Consider the following 20,999-nt stretch of genomic DNA (forward strand, 5'->3'; position numbering starts at 1 on the left):
ACATGAGAAAAGCAGGTTTAAGTTCTAAATTACTATATAAAAATAAATATTTTCCTAGAATTAACTAGAAGCATGGCCCCATGCTTGGGAGACAGAGGAGAATGAATATAAGAAAGAACAAATAACAGAGATTTCTGGTGTTATTGAACCAGTTTATGCATTCCTTCTAGACCACTTAATACAAGACACTTATCTGTAGAAAGGGTAATAGAATTCTGGTGTAAATTTTAATAATTGCAGCAGTGATTACCTTTAGATCCTGTGAGTTCATTATTGGCTGAACAATTCTGAAGACTCTCGTTAAATGGTCCATGGAATGAATCAGGCATGGAATTAACCTATCTTTAGTTCCCTAAAGCTTATGTCCCATGAAGGAGTACTTATATTGCTTTGTGCCTATACCTTCTATACCCTTGATACTAAAAAAAAAAAAAAGTTAAAGAGGTTAAACCCAGAATTCCAGGTGAATTGACCCTTAAGTAATTAAAAATTTAAAAAATTCCCGTGGCAGAAATTATTTTAAAAGACTACCATCTTTGTCTTGCAGCTACTTTAACTGCAGGTTATTATTGACTATGCCCTGTGGTTTGGATGCCAATTGCAAGGCAGCTGCCCTGCCCCAGCCTGGGAATTCTCTGCAGGGGATTCTTCAGGAAAAGAGGCATTTTGTGCAATGGAAGAATAAGTACTAGGTTAATAACCACTAGATATATCTTTTTCCAAAGCTCTGGTGAAATTCACATAGTGTTTTCATTGCTTAAAGTGTTGCTTTCAAAATGGAGAACTGAATTGGATTTGCTGAATTTGTGAGAATACTCCTTTGCCATATCAATTTTTTCACCATGGAAAAAGTGGGCATTACTACTTTGAAAGTGTTGTCTTGAAAACTTCTTTGTAGAAATTTTTCTTTCAGAGACTTGCCATTTATGTATTCTGAATATCTTTTATATTAATCCTTCATTAGGTCTTTGAAAGATCATAGATTCATTGACTCTGAGGGTTTATAGGCCATGTTATCCAGCCTCTTGTCCCATGTGTGAATCTTTCACCAAACCAAATAATTTTATAATCTGCACTTCTAATATCAGAAACTTGCTATATCCCAAGGCAGCTTAATTAATCTTCAGATAGCTTTACTTGTTAGTGCTTCTTTATGTTCAGGTGAAATTGATTCCTTTATAATACCCACCAGCTAGCCTAATTATATTAATAAGTACCATATAGTTCAGACCCAATCCCCTTCCCACATTTCCAGTAACTCTTCCAAACCTAGTTTGATTCACTTACTGAGCCTAATTGTGTGCTGATAGTCATTGATCATTTCAGCTCTCTTTCCATGTGATTTGATCCTGGGATGCCCCAGTTAAGCTCTATTTTTCCTAAAGGACAATGATATTCCAGAAGTAGTGTGACCACTGCATTATATTGTCAGCTTTGGACTAGCTTCTACGTGGACCAATGAAAAATAAGATTATATTAGCCTTTATTGCTAGTCTTTATTGAATTGACTCATAAAGCCAACTAAAATTACTGTTCATTTTTTCTCACAGTAAAGTCACATTTCATCTCTTGCACATAACTAGGGTTGTTTACTTGATAATCTATTACTTCTAACTTTTTGGTTTAACCGTGGTCTCAAAATACGGAAGTACTTAGTAGCTAGAGGTAAAAAATGATTTGTATTATGTACGTCTATCCCACATAGACTGACAAGAGAGAAAGTTGTACATGTAGCCGCGGGGCTTCTCTTAATTCTGTCTACTACTTGCTAGATTACAGAGTCCTACCTCTATCCATGTTAATTTCATTCAAGCACAAAGCAGAGACGCAAAGGACAGACCTGCTACCACTAACCTCCATCTCACACATGCTCAGCGTTAACCCCTCTCACAGGTACAAGAATGTGCAAAGGCTAGTGGATTCATTGATTCCAGAACTTCATTGGAAAACGTTGTCTTATGCCATTTACCTCATTTGTCTTTTCCCAGCCCTATTTTCCCGTTTTTTTCTATAGAATTTTTCTACGAAGAATGAAATATAGGTCAGGTGCAGCGGCTCACACCTGTAATCCTAACACTTTGGGAGGCCGGGGCAGGAGAGTCACTTGAGTCCAGGAGTTTAAAACCAGCCTGGGCGACTTGGTGAAACTCTATCTCTACAAAAAAAAAAAAAAAATTAGCTGGGCATGGTGGTATGCGCCTGTAGTCCCAATTACTCGGGAGGCTGGGTTGGGAGGATCACTTGAGCCCAGGAGGCAGAGATTGTAGTGAGCGAAGATTGTGTCACTGCACTCCAGCCTAAGCAACAGAGGCAACCCCATCTCAAAAAAATAAAAAAAATAAAAAAAATAAAATTATGTACTTGTTGTCATTAAGTTATTGTATTAGATTTCGGCTGTTATCCTACTTGTCAGATCTTTTGAAATCTTCTTTCTGTCATTTAGTGTATTCACTATACTTCCCAGATTTTTGCCTTTCACTAGTTTGATCTGTCTATTCAATTAGCATTGATGGTTGTACATATCAAACATTGAGCGACACTAAAGAATTGCTTTATATTTCAAGTGCCAAGTCTACCACCTGTTTGATGGCTTCAGAAAGAATAACAAGTTTTTTTAAGATAATGAGTTCAACTCATCCAATTCATAGTCTTGAAACTAAAAACATCAGGAGATGTCAACACGTGACTTTATCAGTATTTCTCGTAAGTTATTTAAGGACTTTCATGTTAAGTTAAATTGATGTAAAACAAACACACTTAAATTATCATAGATAACCTACCAGCAGTGAACAACACTATCTCTTTCCTTCGTGTGGAAGATTTGGCGAGACATCCTTTATCATATTTGTCATGGTTGTTTTCTCATAAGCTTGAAGCAGGTAAAAGTGAGACAACAAATTAGCTCACAGTTTGAAGGACCTCATGCATGATCTCATATTAGATTGATTATATGGAGGATAAGTAAGGACCACAGTATCAACATAATTTATCTCCTTTGAAAAACAGGATCAAATAAACAGTAATGGAATTTAAAAACTTAAAAGCTTCAGAGAATTAATTAAGATTCCCCAATATATGATGGGAGAGCTATTGAACCCAAAAAGACTCACACACCCCCTAATTGCTAATCTTCTCAAGGAATTGACTTATTGGATTCTTTCTACCAGCTGTTTAGAGGTTACAGAAAATGCACCAGGCTTTGCCAATGACCCAAGTGCCTTAATTCCTATGCATGCATATTTTAACATTATTACAGAAAGGTTTCATTTGCAATTTACAGGCTGAGTAGCAATGAGTCCGTTTCAAAGAGGTCAGTGCTTTCACCATGCCTCCTAGTGATGGAATTATAGTTTAAACAGCTGGAGCACTGTCCCAGGAGGGACACTGGGGTATGGCTCCTTAACGGCAGAATAAATCCATCAGACATATTTCATGTGTCTGATAACATTAATAGATACCAGGGCTGTTTAAATATTTAATGAACTCACTCAGAGACTGTTTACCAAGGGGAGAAAAAGAGCTATCAGAAAGGATGATCACATCCTTTTGATCTACAATGACAACAACAAAACCGAAATCTCAGCCAATGATTTCTCTTTCTTGCTGCAAATTCCATCAGGGGAGCCCGTTTGCTACATGACATGTTTCATTTCCACAGTGTGCAAGAGAGTGTTTTCAGTTTTGCAGTTCAAAAGTTAATCATTTCCATGCGACTCACTACTTAATAGAGATGCCAGAAATCATAGAATAGCTTTCAGTTGGGATGGAGAAAACAGCAGAGGAAAGATAGACACACTACAGCAAGCAAATGGTGTGCAGTGCACACGGAGCCACAGAAGCCCTGGGTGTGTTAATGAGAAGGGCATCCGCTAGAAAGAGGGAGTAAGCAGAATGTCAGTTGTGGCTGCTGGCTACCTTTGCTGCTGGTCTTTAGGAGGATTCCTGGCTACAGAATCCTTTCTGGAGATGGATAGTAATCATTAAAAGAAAAAATCACATCCTGATATTTGGCATACTTTTATTCTAGTCTGAGGGCAATTTGGTTGGATTTATGAAATTTCACTGAGAATGGTTTGGCTAGGCAGAATAAAATGGTTTTATTCTGTGGTTTCAGATGCCTGTTCGGTCATGCAAAACTGAAACAATAGCTAAGTTTCAAATGATGGGAAATAGCTGGCACTAGGTCCTTCCTGTCTGTTGGCACCAACAAACAGTCATGTTGAAAAATGGTCTATCACACACTTTCCAGAGCATATTTTTTTCTCAATTATGTTTATTATAACCCTAATCCAGTTCTTTTCATGGGATTAAGGTGACCCATAGGCCTGGTGTCCACCATCTTGGTCTGTTCTAATACCTGATAAATTCAACCTAGATTAGAATGAATTAAGAATGCCTCCTAGACCAGGTTGAAAATGTCTGGCCATTTGGCAATTTAACTCTAAAGTATTTTTCTTTGGGGACCAAGAGAGTATCTTGGCTTAATTAAAAATGGATACATTTTTTAACATCTCAAATGAATGCCATTAGCATTATTTATACTCTGTTTTCTCTCAATTCTGTTTTGCTATAGGTTTGTAATTTGTTATAAAAGCATAAGAAAGCAGATGGTGGATTTCCTGAGAGCATTGTGTTGCTCTACTTTTGGAAGGGCTGTCATTCTCAGAAATGAAAGACTTACACTAGACCATACCTTTCCAAACAAATCATTTTCAAGTATATAAATAGCATAATTAATCACAATGGAAATATAAAATGTTTAATCAGTAGCAGATGGACTGAAACAAAGAAATCTTATGTATAAGGCTATTTGAAATGTTCAGTGTTGCATACTTTTTATATGTTTGTAAAAATTGATTTTAGGGACCATGATTTTATTTGAACTAAATAGTTAATATTTTGTTCTGTATTTTTCTGGCAAGAAGATTAAGCAGCCCATCTAGCTGCTGTTTTAGGAAAGCAACTGAGTCACTGCCTGGCATAAGAGAAAAGTTTACTAAAATATACATTTACAAGAGGACAGTTTAAATTCTCCAGATTCCCCTGTTTATAGTAATCAATGGTAAAATATCTTTATGTCTTTGAAAGGAAGCAACCTGGGAGAAACACTACATGGGAAAATGTATCTGGTGTGGAAAAAAAAGTCACAGATCTTTGATGTTGATTATCATTTTAAATCTTTTAAGTGAGTGTGCTTTAGAAGAGAAAAAATTTTGACAGCAAAGGAGCAGGGAACTCCTTTTGGATATAGGGTCTGGTTTAACTAAATTCTACAGCAATAAAAGCTGAAACTAATTTCCAGATGGAATAAATTGGTTCCAGGGTTTCTGAAATTTTGGCCAGCGTGTTGCACAGCTGAAGCAGATCCTTGCTCAGGACTATTACCAAAGCGGGTGGGAAGGGAGGGGAAAAGGCTTGATGGGGATACATTTCCCAAGAGATCATAGGGTTGGGCATTTAATGGGATTCTGCTTGCTTCAGCTTTCCATTTCTCTGTGTTTCAAAGTTTGGCAGTTCAGATCATGTCTCAGAACCTTTTGTGGACTCTACCCCTGTCCTGGCAGTGGAACGCAATCTGGGAAGGCAATTTTCTTAGTAATGAAAATTCTAACACTTTAGTTAGATACATGCACCCACCATGCATTTTGGTACATTCTGAGCTAACTGAAGTGGGATGATGATGCATGGGGGCCTGAGTACTGACAGGTCTTTTCTTTCTAAACAAAAGGCATAAGACTATTCCTAGCAACCTTAAAAATAATTTTGAAACATCCTCAAGTAGATATAGGCTATACTGCCATGGAACTGTGGTCTTCTCACTGTATCATCATGGTGTGAAAGCCTAGAAGGTTGTCCGATGTTCTGTGTCACAAACAGGCCAGGAACAGACCAGGAAAAGGGAGCCATAAATCTCTTATGATCAGTGTCACAGCATGCAGGGAACAACCCCAGTGCATGGTCTTTTATTCACCACCCAAATGAGGCCTCCAAAGTGAAATGCTGATTTCACTAAGCATATTCCTATTTGGAAAATTCTTGGAGTCCAGTTGATCTAAGGATTTTTTTTTTTTTTTGACATTTTAGATGTTCATTCATGGTTGTCTGTGGTTTTAATTCTCTATTTTTTCTGCTAATCTTCTTGAACAGTTTTGAGTGGTCAATATTTCTGCCTCTCTCTTCCTCTTTATCCATTGTGAAAACTTCTGAAATCTGATTTTTTCCCTATAATTCTGTACAATCTTCTCATCTGAAATATTGCAACATTTTCTCTGTGTCTGTTATGGTGCTTACTGAATTTAATTCTCTTGTACTACTGCTTAGGAGATGGTTTTGAGTGGGAGTAGGGGTAGGACAAAATGATTATATAAAGGCCTCTGTTAAAAATTGGCACCATCATTCCAGTCTGGTGGCTGAATGAGACCCTATCTCAAAAAAAAAAAAAAAAAAGTATCACCAGTCACTTCTTGGCCCAAGTCACGAACCTGGGATTCATTCCAAGCAGTGTCCTCTCCTTTAGCTCTGATGTCACATTGGCCTTCAGGCTGAATATTTCTCTCCATAGCATCTCTTGAATGATCTCCTTCCTTTCTCTTCCTATTGACTTGGCCTTATTTCCAGTCTTCATCACTCATCACATCAGCTTCTTGACTGGCCTCCTTGCCTGTATGCTTGTTTTTCTATCTTTACTCCACAGAGCTGCTAAGTTAATATTAAGGACTGAAGGTTTATGTTTTCCCCAAATTGCATATTTCGAAGCCCTAACCCCCAGTGTAATGGTATTTGGAGGCAGAGCCTTTGGGAGGTAGCTAGGCTTAGATGAGGTCATGAAGGCGGGGCCCCTTGATGACATTAATGTTCTTAGAAAAAGAGATCATGGTGCTCTCTCTCTCTGCCATATGAGGCACAGTGAGAAAGCAGCCATTTGCAGTCCAGGAAGAGGGCCTTTACCAGGAATGGAATTGGCTGCACCTGGACTTTGGCTACCAGAACTGTGATCAATAAATATCTGTTGTTAAAACACACAGAGGAGAACAACACACATGCCTTTTGGAGGGTAAAAGGTGAGATGCAGAGGATCAAGAACAATAACTAATGGATACTAGGCTTAATACCTGGATGATGAAATAATCTGTACAACAAAGCCCCATGACACATTTACCTATGTAACAAACCTGCATTTGTGCCCCTGAATGTAAAATAAAAGTTAAAAATAATCTAATTTAAAAAACAAAATACAACACCAGTCTATGATATTTTGTTGTAGCAGCCTGAGCTGTCTAACACAGTTAATAGTTCTAAAACACAAATCTAAAACCTTTCACTCATTGCGCCCTGGAATCTATAGTGTAAGCCCAAAAGCATACAAATCATTGCTCACCACTCCAATCTCAATTTCAACTGTGTCCACCCTAGTACATGGTCTCTCCTAAAACTTCCTTAGAGTGCCAGCAGTAAGCACCCTTCACCCTTGGGCCTCTTCATGTATTATCTCACCTATCTGAACATACTGCCCTTTTGCCAATCACATGTATCTTCTTCAAAACTCCAAGTGGATCATGCTCATTCCTGCCACAGCTACCTTTGAACAATCTAGCACCGTTGTTGCAAACATTGATTTAGAACTCTCTAAGCTTCTATTTCTTTATCTAGAAGTTAGGAAGAGTAGTGAGGCCTAAATGAGATAAGTAAACTCCTTAGCCCAATGCCTAAAGTATAGTAAGTTTTCGAAACATTTACATTGCTAGTAACTTGTGCATAGCTTTGTTTGTACTATTCATTGTACACTTTGGGGGATGGGGAAAGGACTTCGTTTAACCTGTCGGTCTCTTCTGTTGGGGTATGAGCCCTAGTGGCTGCCACATAGTCAACACTAAATACATTTGGTTGACTGTAGAAATACTGGCTTCTCGGAGGAATCTGCCACTACTAAGCAGTCTGCTCTTCCTTGGCCTACTCAATTATGTGCTCTCCAGATTCCACGTTCATCAATCAAATGCTTTTCAGTTTAATTTAGCAGCCTATCCTCTCCCTATCTTCTAAATGTAGGCACTTCCAAAATCTTCATTTCTAGCTCCGTACTTCCTCCAGAGCTGACCTATTATTTCTCCCTGCTTTTTGTCTCTCTCACCCAAAATAATACTTCAATCACCCAAAAATTAGTATCTTTTTAATATTGGCTCTGCGGTGTTGTGTACTTGATCCAAAGTTCATAACTGACTTCGTGCCTTCCCCTTTGCCTACTGACCAAGCCCCATTTGGTTTACACAAGCATTCAAACTCTTGTCTCTCTCAGTCTCTGCATACAATCATTCTCCACGTATATTTGACTGTGGCTCAGGTTTCCATCATCTCTTGTGTGCTGCTTCCATTTTTGCCCTTTGAATTTATTCTCCATTAACAGAGAGAGTTTTGTTTCTAATCACTCCACTTAAAAGTTTTCCATGGCTCTCTACTGCCTTCCGGATATAATTCAAACTCCCTTGTATGGCCCTCAAAGCCAGCCATGATCTGACTACTGTTCCACCTTTATCTCTAGTTTCTCCAGCCATATTGTACAAAAAAATGGCAGACTTTGTGATTCAGTCTCCTCTCATTGTATCTGGACCTTGGTGTTAGGTTGAACTTGTGTCCTCCCTTCTCCCACCACGCCTTTACCCGGCAAACTCCTTCACAGCCTTCTAGTATTAAGCTTCTCACAAAAAGGCTTCTCTAACCCAGGAATCAAGAGTTAGGTGCTGCTCTAGTGTTTTTCATATTTTCTCTTTTCTTGTCTCTCTCTTCCTGAAAAAAATGACAAATTTCGTGAAGTTGGTGGGACAAACATTTTTAAATTTGTTTGTTTCTTAAGAGTTGTGTCTATTGTTCCTAGCTAAGTACTTTATGTATAGTAGGTAGTCAAGTAAATATTTATTGAATGAATAGATTGCAAGCCATCCAGGATCTGTCTTGATCAGGTCGTATCCCCTGCATGACCTCTGGATATGCTACTCTTCTTCTTATTCCCCAATCATATCTTGCTCATTCTGGCTTCTCTGACTTATATTTTTCCTAAATGAAGAATCTTTATCTTTTCCCCATCCTTGCCCAGCAAGACACCTCCATGGGTACTAACCATAAGTCAGGATATGCTGAATTCTTCTTCACCATGGAGCCCTCTCTGACCAAGACACTTGTGACTATGACTGTGTCCTTTTACAAACTTCCCATGTAATGTTTATCATGACTCCATGCCACCTAAATAATGCTTTGCTGTGTGTTTTAACTTTTTTGGAGGGGAAGAGGTGGAAGAAGAATCTCAGGTGAAGAAGGTTGAATTAACAATACTCTGTTTTAACTTTGTATGAATTTATAATGTATGTCTCAAGAAGACTGAAAGATATTTAAAGGTAAGAATCATATACTTATTTCCAACATTCATAGTCCATAGAACAAAATCAGACACATAAAAAATAAGCAATGTTTTTATATGAATAAAACAATTTTGATTATGATTCTTTTACAGAATTGTACCAAACAATAGGAAAGGAACCGCAGTAGTTTCCACATAAAATAAACAAAGGTAATTAAACTCTCATCAGTTGATAACAAAATGCTGGATCTAGGTTTAAACTAATGGCCAAGATGTGGTTGAGGCCAAATGACCTATAAGTCTAGATCCTCAAGTGAAAAATATTCTTCCCACTTAAAGAGGTCATTAAACTCTTTGAAACCACTGAGATACCAGGGCCAAGATCTTGCTACACAAGTTTATTAAGTTGTATACAAGTAACCTTAAATGATTGATATTCCTCAATGTGGTTTATTTTAACCAAACAAGTAAATTATTTACTCTAAAGATATAGAATAATCCACTCTTCCTTTCCTTCCTCCTCTCCCTAACCTTCCACAGACATTTATAAATAATTTCACTGGGCAGAGAGGTAAATGAATGTCCATATAGGTGTCCAATAGCTTCTTAATGACAGAGTTTCATTTCTGTGCCATGAATAAAAATAGTAAGACTAATTTGAAGATGTCAGTTTTTTGACAATGAATTAAGAATGATGAATTAATAATGTCTTCCAGCCTATCCATGATTTCTTCCATTTACAACAGTCATTAATAAAGGAACATGTTCTAAGTTTAGTTAGCATGATTCTATAGGAAATCTAATAGTTCGAAGAGAGTCTATAACTGCTCACTCTACATCTTCCAATTGTGTTACAATAAGATGGTAATTTTTAACTTGAAATTAGGATTTATGCATACCATTTGAAGTCTGTAAGCAAATGCATACAAATATGATACAATTTGTTTACAATATTGAACAAACATGACATATTGTACCTGTTTTCCCTTCATTAGGAACCTTGCGTGTCTCTCTGCTCAGACACTGCTTCTTAGCATATGCACCTCAAGTGGTGTCTCAAATTAGTGAGAACATTCACCTTAACTCATTAGCTGCGTTATTGGACAGAGACATACTACTTTTTTGAGACTGTCATATTGATTATCTAAACAATTATGATAAACTTGTCATGCTATTTGTTGTAGTGAAGTAATGATATCATTGTACATGAGGCTTAGTTAGTAGAATTACATCTGTTTATTCTATTTACATGGATACTTTAGTTTTTGATAGTGAAAGTGAGAGTGATTTAATAAGAACACACGCTTATTTTACTTTTAAATTGTTATTCTATTTGGGGGCCAGTTTTATTATTATCTCTTCTTACCCACCCATAAAGCTATCAGATTCAATACCTTATGTGCCTTAGATATATATAAAAAATCTTTGTGTTTAAATTTGTTATTGAATGTTCTGGATAAATAAACCTCATGACTTCAGTTTTCACCACGGTTGTTTCTCAGTTCATAATTCAAGCTCATATCATAGGTTCAATTTGTGAAATCAAAACACTACAACCATAGATTGTGTCAAATCACAAATTGACACTGGTATTGAACTTCTGAATTTGAGACCAGGTCTTAAAGACAAGGAAGAAAAACATCAAGAAGACAGCAAGTGGGGTTTCCATTGCAGATATAGAAGACAAACACGTTGTAGCTTCCATTAACTTTCAACTTAACCTGCGATAGAGAAATAAATGTATAAGGGCATATTTTTAAATTCTGGGTGATAAAACACACACAATACCATGCAGGCAGGAAAATAAAAGACTCATCCAAGAGATTCTTTGTTCTTTAAGAAGTAGCAAACCATTGAGATTAATGGCACAGGCCCTGGAATCACTTTGCCTGGCTTTGAATCCTACCTCTGTAAACTAATAATTTTTAACCTTGAACAGAATAGTTAATTGCATTGGTATTTCAATTGCATTTACACAATGAATATAATACAGTACTTAACTCACAAAGTTGTTGTGGTCTTTGAACAAATTAATACTTTGTTTCATAGAATATGACTCATTATATTTTATAAACCAATAAACAATGCCAAATAAACAATGATTTCCTATAGGTTGTCAAACATATCCCAATTCCAGAGATGTTAATATGTGAAAGAAAATATTCATTTTAGAATTGATAAAATATGGTCCATATGAACACCTAGATCAGTGTCTGACAGATTTTGCATGCATATTAAATGATAGCTGTTATTATTTGTGATGTCCAAGTAATAATCATACTAAGAATTATCAGTAAGCTGTATTTATGTTCCCATTTTCCTACTTCTAGAGAAGGGAGAATTGTGTTCTTCTACCAAATGGTGTCATTAGGAAGACGAATATTTAGCTGGTAATGCTAGCTGGTATTTCACTGATATTTAAGGATGACTCAAGGGAACTGATGATTAGTTAGGACCACACACCTTTAGAATATATGAGGCCTCGTGCTTCTTGATAGACAATATAAAGACTATTGAAATCTTTAGAACAATAACAGCTTGGAACTTCAAAAATTACAGAAAATAAGATCAACTTACTGATGCAAGCAACTCACTCTTTCTTATTGATGAAATTTGGATTTCATAGGGAATGAAATAATGGCATTGGCAGCAACCTGGATGGAATTGGAGACGATTATTCTAAGTGAAGCAACTCAGGAATGGAAAACCAAATATTGTATGTTCTCACTTATAAGTGGGAGCTAAGCTATGAGGATGCAAAGGCATAAGAAAGATACGATGGACTTTTGGGCCTTGAGGGAAAAGGTGGGAAGGGGGCAAGGGATAAAAGACTATACATTGTGTACAGTGTACACTGCTCAGCTGATGGGTACACAAAAATCTCAGACTCACCACTGAAGAACTTATCCATGTAACGGTGAGCTATAGTGTGTGTGTGTGGTCTTTACCCATATATTCATAGACTAAAACTTGGGTGACTTTAGTAAAGAGTAAATAAGCACCGAAATACAGTAGGTTCCTAAATTCTTCTCTTAAGTAGGAAGCAGTAAATATTGTTTATTGAAGGAATGAAGAATTAAACCATTAAAATACATGAAAAAATTAGGAATAAAATAAATAAATGCGACAGTAAGCTCCAGTGGAAGAGGGATGTCACCTTTTAGCCAAAGTGCTCGCCTTGTCATCTCACCCAGAACCAGGATCACAACACTTTTGGACAAGAAAGCATATTGCCTAACAGATTAACACAGAAATAAAGGGATCCGCTAAGTCACTGAAATGCAAAACAAAGCGCATACACTAAAATAGAGAGATTTGTTTCCCTGACTCCTGGCAGCAAGGTCAGGCATTTCCTTAGCTAATAGCCAGTGAACCAATGAATGACATACCATTAATGGATGTCTTAAGTTATGGGAGGGAATCAGGTTACCCAAATGAATGTTCTTTCAATGCGCTAAAAGGAAATGATCGGCAACCTAGAACTAGAAGAGCTTTTACATTAAAGAGTTTCCTTTACATCTTGAAATGTGCACCACTAGTTTAGTTAAAAGAAAATGAAGGATGACTAAATTCCTAAAGGAAAAGGAAGTAGCGTGTTCTTGGTGACAAGTTAGGGCAAATCTTCATTCATGACTGGTGGCCAGGTTCCCAACTCTAGATGCAAATAGAATTCTAAAATAAAAGTGTTAATTGTTGTTAAGATAGAGAATGGTGAGTGAAGAGTGATGGAGTTCTAGTGTCACTTCAATTATATATGTTCTTATATATGTCAATGAAAACTTACCACAATTTGCCTAAAGAAAAAGGCAAGAATTTGGTTTCTTGGGCTTCTGCATGCTTGGTATTATCATAACACAGCTAGACTAGAAGGGTAAAGCTATAGAAACTCCCAGGGGTTGGAAAGGGATTTCTGACCTTCACATAGGATTTCTCGGTTCACTGGATATGTGATATTATTGTGGGATTTTCTCTTAACCCTTAAGTACCTATCTCTTTTGTAGGCACAATAAAACTCATGAGAGCTATAACTGGGTACACAAAGGCCAATTTGTCATACCGTTTAATCACAACAGGGTTCTTATTGTGAAGCATCAGGTCACAATCCCTTTGTCAATTCCCTTAGCTGATAGAAAGTGAAAAATACCTTTGAGGTGGCTATTTATTGCACTATAGGCTAATAGTACTTGTCCTTCTTTGATAAAGTAACAACTCGCTTCTGGGGTCATTGTTTCATCTTTCTCCGTGTCCTGTACAGCTGATTCAAGTATAGTAATACTTACTGACTTCAAAGGGAGCTTAATAGTGCATGGAGAAAGACAGGAAACATGGCGGGAATATTTAAGAGAGTACTTTACAAGGTCAGTTTTCCTTTTTGCAATGTCCTTATGAGCATCTCAAACCATTTTTTTTTCCTTTCTATTTTCAGGAACCAATGGATATTTGGCCCCTTTCTTATCCACCACCCCCATTAAAGTCATTAAAATGTTTCATTTAAATTCTACAGACAATACAATTAACACATGGGTTCTTCTAGTCCGTGAATGCAATTCATATTACCTTGCTTGCAAGCGCTCTCACCAGTGCCCTGTGGATGAAATCAGAATTTTGATTCCTACTTATATCACCTTCTTTGGTCATAAATACATTTGAGAAGATGATGAAAACCAGAAATCAAAATGTTGCTTTTCTTGATACAGCACCAAATTCAGTACCTTCCCTGAGGCTTCTTGTAGTCATCCCCTCTCCTCCAAATTTGCTAATGTGATCATGTTGATAAAGAGTGAATAGATTTAAGTCCTTATTTTCCTTTGAGCTTTAGCATAAAGTGCTCCTAAAAACATATCCTATTTATATAAAATGGGCATGCATGCATACACAATCTCTACCTATGCCAAAGCATTTTCTTTATTATAATGAGATGTATCTTTCTGGATTTTCTGCACAATCAGACTGTAATTAAGCATAGGAGGCTGCAGGTAAGTGCATGAGATGCATGTTTAATTAAAAGAGAAAATGCTGGTTAAGTATCAATTTGTATGACATTCCATTTACAAGAATTCAGAAAGCTACTCTTTCTTATATATTTCCTTTTATATGTGTGTATATATTTACACACATGTATGTTTTCACACTGAAATCGTATTCTCATTTCATATGCAAGAGTTGCTGCCACATTTACTGCCCCCATCCAAGAAAATGTTGATATATATTGAAAATCTCCATGAAAAATAAAATGCCTGCATAAATTCATGTAGGGCAAATAAAAAAAGCAGCCAGGACCCAGCAGGCTGAGTCAATGTATAGCTTGCATATGGAAACAATGACATGATTGTTTACTCACTGGTTTAATGATATTCACTTTCTCCTAATGGCAATGTGGAAAATGTGAGTACCAGATGCTGCGCCCAGAGCGCAAAAGAGAGAACAGGGGAAGGTCTAGAGTAAGGAATTTATCCTGACACCAGAATGTAGTGTAACTCTTCAGTTTATTAACGCCGTGTTTTTTTTTAGGAAAAAATGCTTTGATGTCTGCAGCTTAAATTTCCATATTTTTATAACAGTTCAGCAACAAATTTACATATTTCCTGGAATCTGCAGATATAAAAGCGGTAAAACACTCCAGGCATTATTAGACAGTAGATTATAACCCATTACTATTGTTTCAATTAGCAATGTAAAAGTGACCTGCAGTGTTCAGATGACCCACTAATGGATTTAAACGCTTTCAAATATTAATGCAGGTTTTCTAAAGATGAATCCCAAACCCATTATTCCTGGAACAACTATGAGCTGAAAAGCTGGCAATGATTGTGCATTATGTGGAAAGTCTCATGGTTAATTAAATGAATACCTAGCATTACACTATTCACTTTAGTGCTACAAAATTATTTCTCATTGATTTTTACATTCTGAGTCTGTGATTCAATTTACTTCTGCAATTTGTGTTGCTGTGTCAATAAAAGAGAACTGCTTGGAGATGGAAGCATTAGAGACTGATAAATACATTAAGATCCAATGAAAACTGCAGTTTTCCTATTGTTTTCCTCTATTGAAATATCATTTTTAGCAGCACTTTGTTATGTATTATTAATACAATTTTTGTTTGCTTCCATCTGCTCTCCTCTCCCCTTTTCTATTCAGGAACTGGAATGTTAGTGATTGCTTGAGGGTGAGTAGCTAATTTTTCAGTAACAAGTTCTCTCACTATCAAGAACAAAAGCACCATCAACACAAATCTGTTATTTCATGTTAAATGAACTAGAAGGCCAGATTCTTCATCAAAGACAGGGTGGGGAGTTACTGTGTGTGGGTGTGTTTTAATTTCAAGGAGTAAATGACACTCCTATCTGTTAAGCCACGAAAGCCAAAAAATATTGAATAGTTCTAACCCCATTATACAATTTATGCAATGTAAATACAATCTGATATATTTATAATGTGCATATTTTATTCAAAAATTATATTACACATTTTACAATTGAATTCACATGTGCCTTTTCTCTTTGCAACCTGCCTTGACTCAGTTCTGTAAAAGTCCTAAATTGTAAGTTGAGATATCCTGTAACATTTGTTTGTTTGTTTGTTTGTTTTGTTTGTTTGTTTGAGACGGAGTCTTGCTCTGTCGCCCAGGCTGGAGTGCAGTGGCTGGATCTCAGCTCACTGCAAGCTCCGCCTCCTGGGTTTACGCCATTCTCCTGCCTCAGCCTCCCGAGTAGCTGGGACTACAGGCGCCCGCCACCTCGCCCGGCTAGTTTTTTGTATTTTTAGTAGAGACGGGGTTTCACCGTGTTAGCCAGGATGGTCTCGATCTCCTGACCTCGTGATCCGCCCGTCTCGGCCTCCCAAAGTGCTGGGATTACAGGCTTGAGCCACCGCGCCCGGCCAACATTTTTTTTTTCAAAATTTTGCAAACTTCAGCTTCATAGTTTTTGATGTCTAAAGAAATCTTGTATGTGCTATTTTTATGTGATTTAGACTCATTATTCAGGAGGTGTTTGGTATATATTGTAAATTTAATATTTCCTGAGAAAAGTTGGCTTACCAGTCAAATACAGCAATCAATATCTTCTACCTAGTTCATTGGAGTTTATGGTGCCCAAACTGTCTCCATGAAGATGGTCATTAGATCTCAACTCATCCCATGTTTAAATTTCTCTGTACTCTCTTTAGAGAACATGGGTAATCAAATCTTAACTAAGTTGTTATGTTCATCTCTGAAGGAGTCCCCTTCCATTGTCTACAATCTTCTTACAAAACCCATGTTCAAGCCATTAGTTTTTATGTCGATCTGAGTTACTGATTAGAGTTTGACCATTGATAGGCTGTAGAGCCTACAACATAGAAAAATTTACAGTGAAGATCATTTCACAAATAGTTTTAACAAAATAGCATCCTATAGATATGAAATAATCAAAATAAAATAAATGACCAATAAATATAACAAAAGTTTAACTTCCCTGTAAATTAATGAATGCTGATTTAAAGAAATAAGCTGCATTTTGCATATAAAATTGTCAAAGTGGAGAAGAGAGCATAGTATAATATTTAATATTGGTGAAGGAATATATATACACCTATATATATATATCACTGGTGGGATGTACAGAGATGCAACTTTTCTAAAGGTGGTCTGGACATAAAGTATTTTTAAATTTTGTAAGTTTTTTATACCTTCCACTCTAAAATTCTACTTTTTGGAATTTAAGCTCAAGAAAAAATTATGAATATGTGTAAACATTTAGTTATATAAGCTGTTCATCTAGAGCTTACTTCAAGTGTCATTTATGAGAATAAAAAATTTGAAAGCATCCTAAATGTGTAAAATGAGGAATAAGTTAACAAATTATGGTACTTAGTATTAATTATTATTCAAGCGTGTAAAATAATATACAACAATATTTAATGACATAGAAATATATTTAGATTATATTGTTGGTTGAATAAGATACATTTCACCTGCACACACATGCTTGCTCACTCACTCACAAGTGACCAAACTTTGTAGAATGTGTACTATGGCCTCTTATTTGGTATTTAATGTTAGGATAATTTTGAAGCTATCCCAAGGGATTTAAATTATAGTTTTAAATCATTTTTATATAAAAAGTTAACTCCTCTTTATTCTAGAGCAATTCGAAATGATTTAAACAAAACAAGGAAACCTACTTATTTGAAAATCCATATGAAGATATATAGAAAGAGAAGGTAGACTGGAAGGATATATAAGAAAATGTTAACAGAGATTTATAGCTGGTATGTTGTAAGTTATTATTTTCTTGTATTTTTAAACATTTATACAAATAATATGGATAATCTATTTTTAGTAGTTAAAATATGATTGATAAATCTTATTTAGTTATCCTACACAAAAACCAAGAGGAAAGAAATCCTTGTAACTCTTATGGATGGAGAGATGAGACAATTAGAAACAACCATGTACCTGTCAACTAGGAACAACTGGTGTAGCTGTCAAAAAATGTGGATTAGAATCCTAACTCTCTGAGTTACTAGCTGGGGACCCTAGGCAACTCACTTAACTTCTCTGAGCTTCAGTTTCTTCTGAATATACCTATATCTCTTAAAAGAGAAATGGTCAAATGCGAAAAGAAAATTCCTGGCTTTGTTACATTGGAATGTTGAGATGTAGTGAGTTCTGAGAGGGCTGCACATGCTCTTAAATATTGCCTGTTTCTCACCCCTGTTCCAGTTCAATGCTTAACTCACTATCCCAAGTTGTATATGCTTAAAAACCAATACAACTTTTACCTTGTGACATTTGTTTCAAAGGATTTTCTGTTATTCAAATGAAATATATCTTTTCAGAAGAGAGCAGAGCAGTTGGTAATCAAGCCATGTTCATAACAATGTGTCCCCAGTAATTAGTAAAACGTCATCATTGGAGTTGTGGCCTTTGCCTGAGCTCCAAGAGAGCATGGCCCACCCAAGTTGTGTTCTACTCACCACTATAATCCCTATATCTGCACATAGTAGGTTCATATCACCAAATGCATCGATATGACACATCCAAATGACAGTTTCAAGATTTATGCTCTGCATTTTGATGAATATTTGTTCATCTCTTTGTAGCAAAATTGAAATAAGTCACTAATACATGATTATATAATGCTTTGTTTATTATTTAGCTACTAAATAAAAATTGTATAACATGAGAAGAACAAGAACAGTTTATGCTTTTAGAAACCTGGGGCTCCTGTTCAGTAACCAAGAACTAGCTCTTTCCTTAGTCAAAGGCCCTATCACATGCTCTCATCCCCATCCTCCACCTCATGAGTCAAAGTTGCACAGCTTGGAACTGGCTCCTGGCTTGCACCCCTTAGGAAATGCCTCAAGTGCGGCTGGCTGGTGAAGATAGTCAAGAGTAGGCCTTTGGGCGCAGAGTACACTTTATTAGGTCACTGGGGAAGGAGTTTTTTTTAAAAAAAGATTTCTTTATAATAGAACTGTTCAGTATCCAGACAGTAATTCAGTAATCACTGTGGTTGAAGGTAGACTCTAAGGATAAACACACTTTCTAGAATTCTAGAACCAGATTGGCTGGTTCTCAGTGCAACCCATTTTCAGGAGAAACAATTTTAGAGTTTTAGTACCTCAGTGTGCTCATCTTCAAAATGGGACTACTTACAATATATACATTTATATAAATCCTGTGACTGTTATGAAGATGAAATTAGTTAATATAGAGAGAGCACGTTAAGCAGTGGAAGCACAGGGCAGGTTCTTAAATATTAGTTCCTACCAATTACAATGATTACTACTCGACTGCTCTCACTGAAGGTCTGACCAACATTTCGAGAGGCTTTGTCTGAGGTGAGACAGAGCAAACTGGAGTCTCTCTAAGCTGAGTAGTAAAGGGAGAAAATGGCTCAGATTATTAAAGCCACGAAGACATTGGACTAAAATTCCTTTACAAATTCCTTCATTCTTTACTTGGTAGGCACAAACCTGGCTATAAATATTCAGAAAGCATAGTTTTACAACTGAAAGAAAACTTAACAGGGTACGTTCAGCTTAGTTTAGTCTTCCATTGAAGGATAGAATGAATTGCTAAGTGTTAGCAAGCCTGGGGCCAGGGTTAAAACTAGTTCTCTTGCCTCACAGCCCTGAACTCGCTCTACTGTATCTATTTGTCTTAATGGCTTAGAAGAGACTATCTTTAAATCAGACCAAACAACAACAGCAAACAAACAAACAAACAAAAAACAAAAGACTGCAGTTCTCTTAATTCTTAGGGCATTAAAAGAGACTTTTTTTTGGCAGTATTGTATTTTATAAATCACCTTATGTATTGGATCACCCACATACACACATGCGCGCGCACACACACACACACACACACACACACACTCCCTCTTAATTATTAACCAATAGGCCTCTAGATCACTAGATCCAGGGCTTACAAATACATTTTTACAGGAAAATTCAAGATCCCATGTGTAACTGCTTTTTCAGTAGTATTTTGCAGAGGAATGATCAAAATGATACTAGAGCCTACTAAGCTTGCATCCAGGGCGTGGATTGGCTGCATGGCAACTGTGTTGTCCCCAGGTTTTAGGAAACACTGGTGGAGGACCTTATTGTCTGCTGCAATATAAAAAGAACACTTGATCAGAGCATGTCACTCTCATTCATTTTGAAAACAACATGCAGAGTTAACTGGATCCAGTGCTGAAGTATGTAGCTCTCCATGCTGTAGAAGGGAGCACTGTCAGCTGACGAAAATTCTAAACCGATAGTTTAGGATGGTGTCAGAAATTGCACCTTCCACAAGTTAACTTACCAGAGAATATGACATCCTTCACATTTGGCCAAAATTTACATGACATTAATTTTGTTTTTGTGTTTACCTATACTATCTTTACTTGCACTATTACCTTGATTGATACACAAACAGACAATAAGATAGAAACATTGGAATAACTACAAAATAAGTAACGAGGGGAAAGTAGTTTGATGAAAATAAGGTGAAATAATACAAAAAGAGCATTTTATAATGAAATAGACAAAAAGCACATTTTGGACATGCATTTTCTTTTAAACATTTTCTCAAATTTGATAATGATATTCATTTTATTTGAAGTTATCTAAGATTAACTTATACCAAGAGAAAAAATTCTCTGTGTTATATCATAAAAGCTATAAAATCTAATTAGATAGTAGAAATGTGATAGAAATTATTATAGCCATAAAGAATTAGAACATAATAAATAGTATATATTTTAGGAACGTACTATCTAAGGTAGGTAGTGCATACATTATTAAGCTATATGAAAGTCATCTAGAGAAATATTTATTCAGTAGTGAACTAAATTAGGTTACTGAAGATTATGAAGGTCACCATAAAGACATTACACCATGAGCAGGAAGGGGAAAAATTCTGAAAATACAATCAATGGAATGTAAAGTGTCTGAAATCCACAAAGAACAGAATATGTGTTTGTCAGACATGTTGGATAAAAATACTTTTGAATTGTTATATAAATAGCTTTGTTTTTCAAAAGCATTAGGAAATACATTTTACATAATATGATCAGAAAAGGAAAACTACATTTTGTACAAAGCTTCATGTGAATTCTTTTTCTTTGTTATGGCTTAACTAGCCCAGCTTCTCACCTGTAATCATAACATAGTC

The sequence above is a fragment of the Macaca mulatta genome, chromosome 8 (assembly GCF_049350105.2).
Source record: "Macaca mulatta isolate MMU2019108-1 chromosome 8, T2T-MMU8v2.0, whole genome shotgun sequence".
Taxonomy (NCBI): Eukaryota; Metazoa; Chordata; class Mammalia; order Primates; family Cercopithecidae; genus Macaca; species Macaca mulatta.